Source organism: Pinus tabuliformis, chromosome 9 (genome assembly GCF_031772625.1).
Source record: "Pinus tabuliformis cultivar Carrire ecotype Pingquan chromosome 9, CPIR1, whole genome shotgun sequence".
Lineage (NCBI taxonomy): Eukaryota > Viridiplantae > Streptophyta > Pinopsida > Pinales > Pinaceae > Pinus > Pinus tabuliformis.
Genome location: NC_142307.1, coordinates 1811222867 through 1811231132, shown reverse-complemented (window position 1 = coordinate 1811231132; position 8266 = coordinate 1811222867).

The following is an 8266-nucleotide window of genomic DNA, read 5'->3' as shown; positions in this document are numbered from 1 at the left end:
GAAAGGGACCACAATTTATTGATGGTAACCTACTGATTGAAGGCTGGGCTCACTTGCGTGGCCTTAGCAAGGGATTTCAACCTTATGATGTATGGGAGGCACTGGGGGTGGAGGTGTGAGATGACAAAAGGAATTTGGAGACTGACCCTTTCTAAGGGTTGGATCTTCGTTCATTATGACTCTTATATTGATAGCAAAAGGAAAAGGGAGTAGCATTGGGAGGCAGACGACACCGATAAGTTAATTCAGGGAAGCAACCAATGCCACATTATGTCAAATTGATTTTTGTTAAAAAATGATTGTTTTGAAGAGGTTTCTCACATCATTGACATGGATCAGCTTGCGAAAGGGTGCAGACATGGAAGAAGGGGTCAAGAACCCAGCAAGGATAACGACCCAAGCACGTATGAGCCACACACAGGGAGGAAATAGATAGAACATCTTATCAGTGAAGCCGCAGAGGCATATCGTGATGGTACGGATGAAGGCATCTAGAATTTGTTAGAGGAATGGGAAGAGGACATTAAGCAGGGCAATGAGACTGAGGAGGATATGGAAAATTGGAGGACACTTGTCCCAAATCCTAGGAACACCAAAGGTAGGATAACACAATTTAAGTAGACATTGTATCTCTATTGCCTTATGAAAAGCCTGTTGGGCAAGGCCATGGAACAGATCACAGTGGGTATGGTGGTTTCTCTCCAAAGTATGCCGAGCTACAAACAATATCTACAAAAAATTCAAATCCAACTCCATAAGGAAGATATTAGGCTAGACAAAATTGAAAGACACATTCCATGCATCCTGGAATTGTTGGAGATGCTTGGAGCAACTGTTAAGGATCCCGCACCAATCTAATCGACCTCGAAGGAGCAGAAGGCCTAGTTAGTTTCTCATGTTTACTTTTGTCATATATGTGGATAGCATTTACTTTGTGTCATGTAAGTATATGTATAGATAGAAATATAGAGTCTGGTCATGAAACAAGGACATATATATCTTGGCTAGAGAGATTGAAACTTTATTGTTTTTAGATGCCATACAATGTGGATAGGTGGCCGACAGACTTGGTTTACCATTGGGCAAGTTGAAGCCACCTAGCCAATCTATGTGGTGTAAATTTTTCTATTATGGATAAAAAATGAAAGGTCCTACCAATCTTAACAAAAAAAAGTAGTATATAACAAATAAACATAAAAAATTACTAAGATGTTGTCATGTAAGATTTCTTTTTTCTTTTGGATAATTCATAATAAGATTTAAATCATATTTGTAAGTTTTTAAGAATGCAGATTTTCATTTTTAATTCAAATCTTTTATGGAAAATTTTATTTAAATTTAAAATAAAAGCCAAATTTAAAAATATCCCAACATAGAGGAATCCAATCTTTATAAAACACCAATATAATAATGGATGTTGGAATTCAATGATTTAAAATATAAATCAAAGTGTATTAATTTAAGTCATATTTATCTTTTAATTAATATTCTGAGATTATTTTTAAAAAGTAAAATTAAAATTTTCTTTTTTTGTACGGATGTACACCATTGATGAAAATGATGAAATGTTGATGAAAATGATGAAATGTTGATTCGAAGCGTATAGAAACATAATTAGTAAAAAATTTATATCTCATTTTTTAATTAATATTATTTAATTTTTTTAATACATAAAAAATTAAAAATAAATATAAAAAATATTTATTTAATGAGATGCAATGAAACAACCAGTTACTATGGCCAACATTTGGACCTGCTTTGGAATATCGAGAACTCAACAAAATTACTATTTCTAGAAAAGAAGCTTTCACAACATTAGAGATTTATTGCCAACTGCATATTAAGAGGAACAAAAGCCACTAATTTGATTATGAGAGGTGGATAAATATTTTCAATGTTACTGCCCAGGTGAATAATATATTCCAACACTAAACACATTCTTCCAAACTTGGTGCATAAGATAGAAACAACCTACTTTCATGGCAATGTTGAGCACAATGGCCACCATTGTCACCACATATTTTGAGATGTTAAATGCCTATTATCGAATGGAAAGGTAAGTAAAGATACTTACAATAAGATAATTTAGAGATGATTTCCCGACCATTGAGAAAACCATCAGGAAAAAGCTTGTACGTTACCAACTTTCAGAATATAATGTGCTCCATCTGATTTTGAAAATTCCAAGCGTAAGTTTATTCAAGACACCATTCATTCTTTTCCTAAAACCGTGTGTACATTTTGATTATTGTGAGCGATTCAGTTTGCAAAAAAAAAAATGAAATCATCGTTGAGGATACTCAAGAAGTACGAGATTAATATCCTCTGCCCCTCTTGAACAGGAAGAGATCACAGTGAATAGCAGTGAAGGTCATATGAATATTTTGATGCATGGGCTCCCTCGGAAGCTCGGAGATGGTAGTTATTATTGGATTCTCTCGAGTGCAAGTAATATGAATCTTTGGATAGTGTGGACCCTTTATAAGCCGGGAGATAGTGCAAATGTGAGAGAGAGGGATCCACATTACCTTGGTGACCTCCAAAAGCTTAGATATATAGTGGATAATCGCATTGAGACCGTGGTTAACTATTTCAACCTCTTCAATTATGGCCATCATTTAGAATCCATAAAAAGGGGGGCTATCGGCAATGGAGTCTGAAAAATACTCTCTGCAAAACACTTCTCCTCCATTGACCCCTCCGGTGCTGTATAAATTTGAGCTGTGGATAATGCTTCAAACGAAGCATATTCCTAGCACATTAAATCTTCACCCTTTGTTTAAAAGTCCATGAACCTTCATCCACCTAAAGTTCACATATATATGCCTATATGCCTATCGGCCAATTATGTCTAAAATAATACTAATAAAAACACATTTAACTATAATATCAATATTAATAAGAATGCCTCTTTGTACACCCTTTTATATTAATAAAATCAAACAAATATATTTAATTATAATATCAATATTAATAATAATATGTTTTTGGACATTTTTTTATCTTTTATATTATTAGAATAAACCAATATAGATCTATCTTAACTCTTGATCTACTAAGCACTTAGAGGGATCAAATTTTCTGCTCGGCCCTTGGTAAATCCATAGTTAAGATGGATCTAGGTTGGCTTAATTCCCCCTATAAATATGTTATATTCCACATGAATACCATGGGTCAATACCATGGATGAACACCTTGAAGTTATTTTTATTTTAACGTTTTAATTATTATTTTTATTTTATTTTGATGGAGTAAAAATGTTTTCACTTTACTTTTTTATTTTTATTTTTATGTAATTTGAAAGAGTCAAAATGTTTACACGATCAAACAGTACATTACAACATCTCTTCCATATTGGGCTAGAGTATATTACAAGATCTCTTCCATATTGGGCTAGAGTATATTACAAGATCTCTTCCATACTGGTCTAACCTCTCGGCACAATCAAACACAATTCTTAAAATATAAGGATGCATTTATCTTAACTCAATTGGATTCTTGTAGCCTTTGTACATCCTTTTATCTTTTGTAATAATAAAATGAAACACAACTGCATTTATTGGCCTCAGAGGCACTCAATTTCCATCTAATATTTAAAACAAAAATATATTAATAACAAAATAATATTTTACTCAAAAAGTAAAATATTTGAAAGTCCATATCAAATAACATAAATTTATATCTAATTTATATAGAGAAAAAAATAAGTAATTTAAATTAAAAAAATTCTTATATTTTCGCTTTCCATAACTAGGGAGGTGTAATTTATTTTACTTTTAACACGAAGTCGATATAGAAGATTTTAAAAATATCAATAACTGCAAAATTTAAGGTAGGTTATAAATAAAATATTTCAATACCGAGGTAGATTAAAATTTTATAACATGAAACATATATCAAGAGAGGAAGATTGAGAGAATTCTTATTCCATTAATAGTTTTTTTCTAATGCAATGGATGTGGGATGATATTTGTAGTTCTTTCAATGCTTAATATAGATTTGATATGTAATATTTTAATAAATATTAATAATAAAAATTATTACATGTATGCATATAGAAAACAAATATGAGGGGACATGTTTTAACATTTTAATGTGGAGAACATGAATTATAAATAAAATATTTCAATGTCAACTCTAGAGGGATCAAATATTTGTTCACTCTAAAAAATGTTTGCATCTCAAGAGATTTGATCTCTCTCGACACTTGGTAGATATTGAATTAAGATGGATCTAGGCTAATATTAACTCAATTGGATTGATGTACTAATTTTTGAATTTTTGAATATGTTAAAAATTAAAAATATAAATTGTAATTTCTTATGTTGTTGAAAAGAATATAATTTATTTAATATTTGAATTATTTTATTCATGAGGTATAATTTGTGTACGATTTAGTCTTCACCAGGTTTTGAGTTCAAACTTTATGGAGAGTGGTTGAGGATGGAAGCCATTTGAAAATTATTAAAACTATTCTAGAGGGCTTCCAAGATTGACCCAACACTTTCTCTCACACTTGCAAGAATCAAGTTTTTTAATGTGCAAACCAATTTTATGGTGCAAAACTTGAAAAAACATTTGCATATCAAGAGATTTGATCTCTCTCTATATATGTGTGTATGAGAGAAAGAGAGAGAGAGAGATTATTTGAATTTTTTTTTAGCATAAGAATTTTTTTAGCATCCACCCTGAGCACATTGACAAATCTTTCCCATGGGCCTATTTCGACGGCTCGGCCCAAGCTAATGGCTATGGCAGAGGAGCCCTCCTCTACCTCAGGGACGAACATTGTTTCCATATACAGATGCACCTGGGAAGGGGCACAAATAATTATGCCGAACTGTCCACTACTAAACACCTCATCCATTTTGCTCTTGAAAAACGATGCACAAAGCTACAACTGTTTGGGGATTCCAAACTTGTCTGCAACTGGATAAATAGAACTTCACACTACTCTGCTTTTTCTTTGAGACACATTCTGGATGAGACACACAGGCTTATAGATTTATTTGAACATTTTGCTTGTCAACACATTTACAGGGAGTGCAACACAAGGGTGGACCTCCTATCAAAACAGGCAGCGCAAAGGCAAGAAGAAGACTGGCTGATACAGGAAGAAGTGGATGGACTCTTCCATCAACACTACCACAGACCTTTTGTCGATCTGCGCTCTCTCCGGAGGATATAGCCATGAGGCTGTTTTTATATATTTTCAAATCTATCTACAGGTTTCTTTTTGATACTTTTTGGCCCACTGGAACCTCACAAAGCTACGAGATAGCAGCTGCTGTTATCATTTGGGAAATATTTTGAACTCATCACAGATCTATCAGACATATCTCTCTTTTTTTGATAAATTGCAGATGTTATATTTTGTTTTTTATCAGCATGTCTCCCTGCGTGGAGCACACTCTTTTATTTTGTATAATTTTTGGTTTATGATACATCTGAGAACTGAACTCCCTGCGTGGAGGAAAAAACTGTTAAGATTATCTGTACAGGGTTGTAGAAAAAAGTTTTTTGCTACTATCCGTGGAGGCGACCAGCCTCATTATGCATATGCCTAGGCATCTACAGAATGTAATTTCTTATGATCTAATAGAAATTACGACTTTTTCTACGAGAAAAAAATATACATAGACTTTTCTATACTATATATAATATATACATAATTAGCATTTAAATCTATTATTTATAAACTACATTGTACATATTAAAATGTTTTTCAGTTATTATTATATTTTTAAATACATGTTAATATTATTTAATCGTACATATTTATTTTTATTTTATGACGTACATTGAATTTTATTATTATTAATAATATTTTAAATTCAACATATTAATTTTATATTAAATTTTTGAATAAACTGCACATTTCCCTTTTATTATTTTCATTAACTTTTTTACTTTCAATTACTTCTTCTCTTTGTGAATTGAAATATTAAACACACGCGCACGCACGCGCACACACACACACACACACACACACACACACACACATGCACACACACACACACACACACACACACACACACATGCACATACACACACACACACACACACACACAACATCCCTTGGTAACCTTGCATGAAAACTCATGGAGTTAGAAATTTTTTGTGGAATTTACCAACATGTAACTCTATGAATTCTTTTACATATTCCTTAAATGATCATTACATAAACTTCTTGATGTAACCTTGCATCAATTCCATGATTCTTTTAACTCAGTTTTTTAATCACATTCTTAATAATATAAACATTGCATCATGTAAGGAATCAAAATCATAAAAACGACACAAAAGGAAACCCCATCATTAGATACAGATATACCCTAAAAACCCCATAGGGTGAAAACCAGAAAAATTTAATTTTATTATTAAATGCTCATCATTGTAACAACCCTCATGAAAATTCCATGTAATAAATGTTAAAAACAATAAAAAACAATAACCACGGATGACTGGGACACATATTCCAAGCTAAATGGTGGGCAAGACATTCTATGGGGTTTTCATTTGGTTGTTTATGGCTAAGGAAATCGGCAGAGGCAATGGCTAAGACATTGAAGTGGAAAAAAGGTATTTTGGCACAATTATTTATGAAAATAATGGAAATTAGGAGAAAAGGAAGGTGAAAGGTCACAAATCGCATGTGAGGAGGAAATTGAGGAAAATAATGGAAAATGAAGAAAATAGAGGCCTCATTAATAAAAAGGCTTTTGAGGATCAGTGGGCAAAACTTGGTCAGTTTAGCTTTGGAGCTCTTTCATTATTCTCTCTCTCTCTCTCTCTCTCTCATACTCTTGGATACTTGGATTTTTCTTGGAGCACTCTTGGAGAGTGTGGCATACTTGGATTCTTGGAACAAGAAGGCATTAGCATCAACAAATACATCAAATTTTCTTGCAGGTATCAAGTTGGATGTATGATTTCTTCACTAGTTTTGACATGCATGGCACATGCATGTGGTTTCTTAGTTATGATCTGTCATTGGCATGGAGGATGGTTGGGATTGACAGTGGTTGCCTAGCCTTGCCATTTCCTAGATAGCCATGGTGATTGTGGGTTTACTTTCATTGCTTTGTTTTGATTGGTTCTCATTTTTCCATAGCTTGGGTTGAGTTACTAGTCCTCGAAGCCCTGGTTGAACAAATTCTCTGGAAGCCCTGTAACAGTTTGGATTGAGTTACTAGTCATCGAAGCCCTGGTTGGACAAATGCTCTAGAAGACCTTGGCACGTTGAGTTACTAGCCTTGGAGCCTTAGTTGGACAAACACTCTAGAAGCCCTATATAAGCTATGGGTTGAGTTACTAGTTCTAGAAGCCTTGGTTGGACAAATGTTGTAGAAGCCCTGGAAGGCTTGGATAGAGACCAATCTGATGATGGTTTTTGGTGATGTCCAGTCATGAGGTGGAGTCACTGTTTGATGGGTTTAGGTGGGTGGCCTCTGCAAGGCCTGGATGAGTTTTGATTGATGTGTTCTTCGAGATCCCACATTCATGCTTGGAATATGGAACTGTGGTGATTGGCTGAAGAGAGACTTGGCTTGACCAATCTATGGTTGTGTGGAACGTGGTAGTCGCATCTCCGGTAGGTTCATTGCATTTATTACTGAAAAAAATTCATTCCCTTGATTTTCATGTGAAAATGTACTGATGTATATATGGACTTTGATGGATAATGTGTTTATTGTATTTATGTTCCTATTATGTTTTTTTTATGCACATTTACCCCAGAGGTTGTTACAATTAGGATGCTCACCCCTCACTCAATGGCTTGTAAGGGAGTCCATCCCCTAACCATTTTCATAAAATTTAAAAATAAATATCATTTAAATACAACATATCTAACTATAAGCTCTAACAATCATCATGATATAATTTACTCACAAATCCTGAATTTTTATATCTTTGTGGCCTGGTTGTACTCATCAATGGATCATAATGCAGCTGGCATTCCTCAATCTGCATGGATCTTTTACCAGTCACAATGTTAAACTTAACCTATTTGTTGCATATGTCACCATCGATCACTGCCATTGTTGTCGTCAACAAACTTCGATATTGTGATTACTTAAAGTATTAATCAACCAATAATTACTCTTTATTAGTGATGCTTCACCATCTATTCATGTGCATGTACATAAAATATAAAAAAATATTAGGACATGCCTTCTTCACACACATTAATAAAAGGACACAACATGTCTATAAATAAATATTGCATTAACCATTATTCCCCACACACAAGCACATATTATTT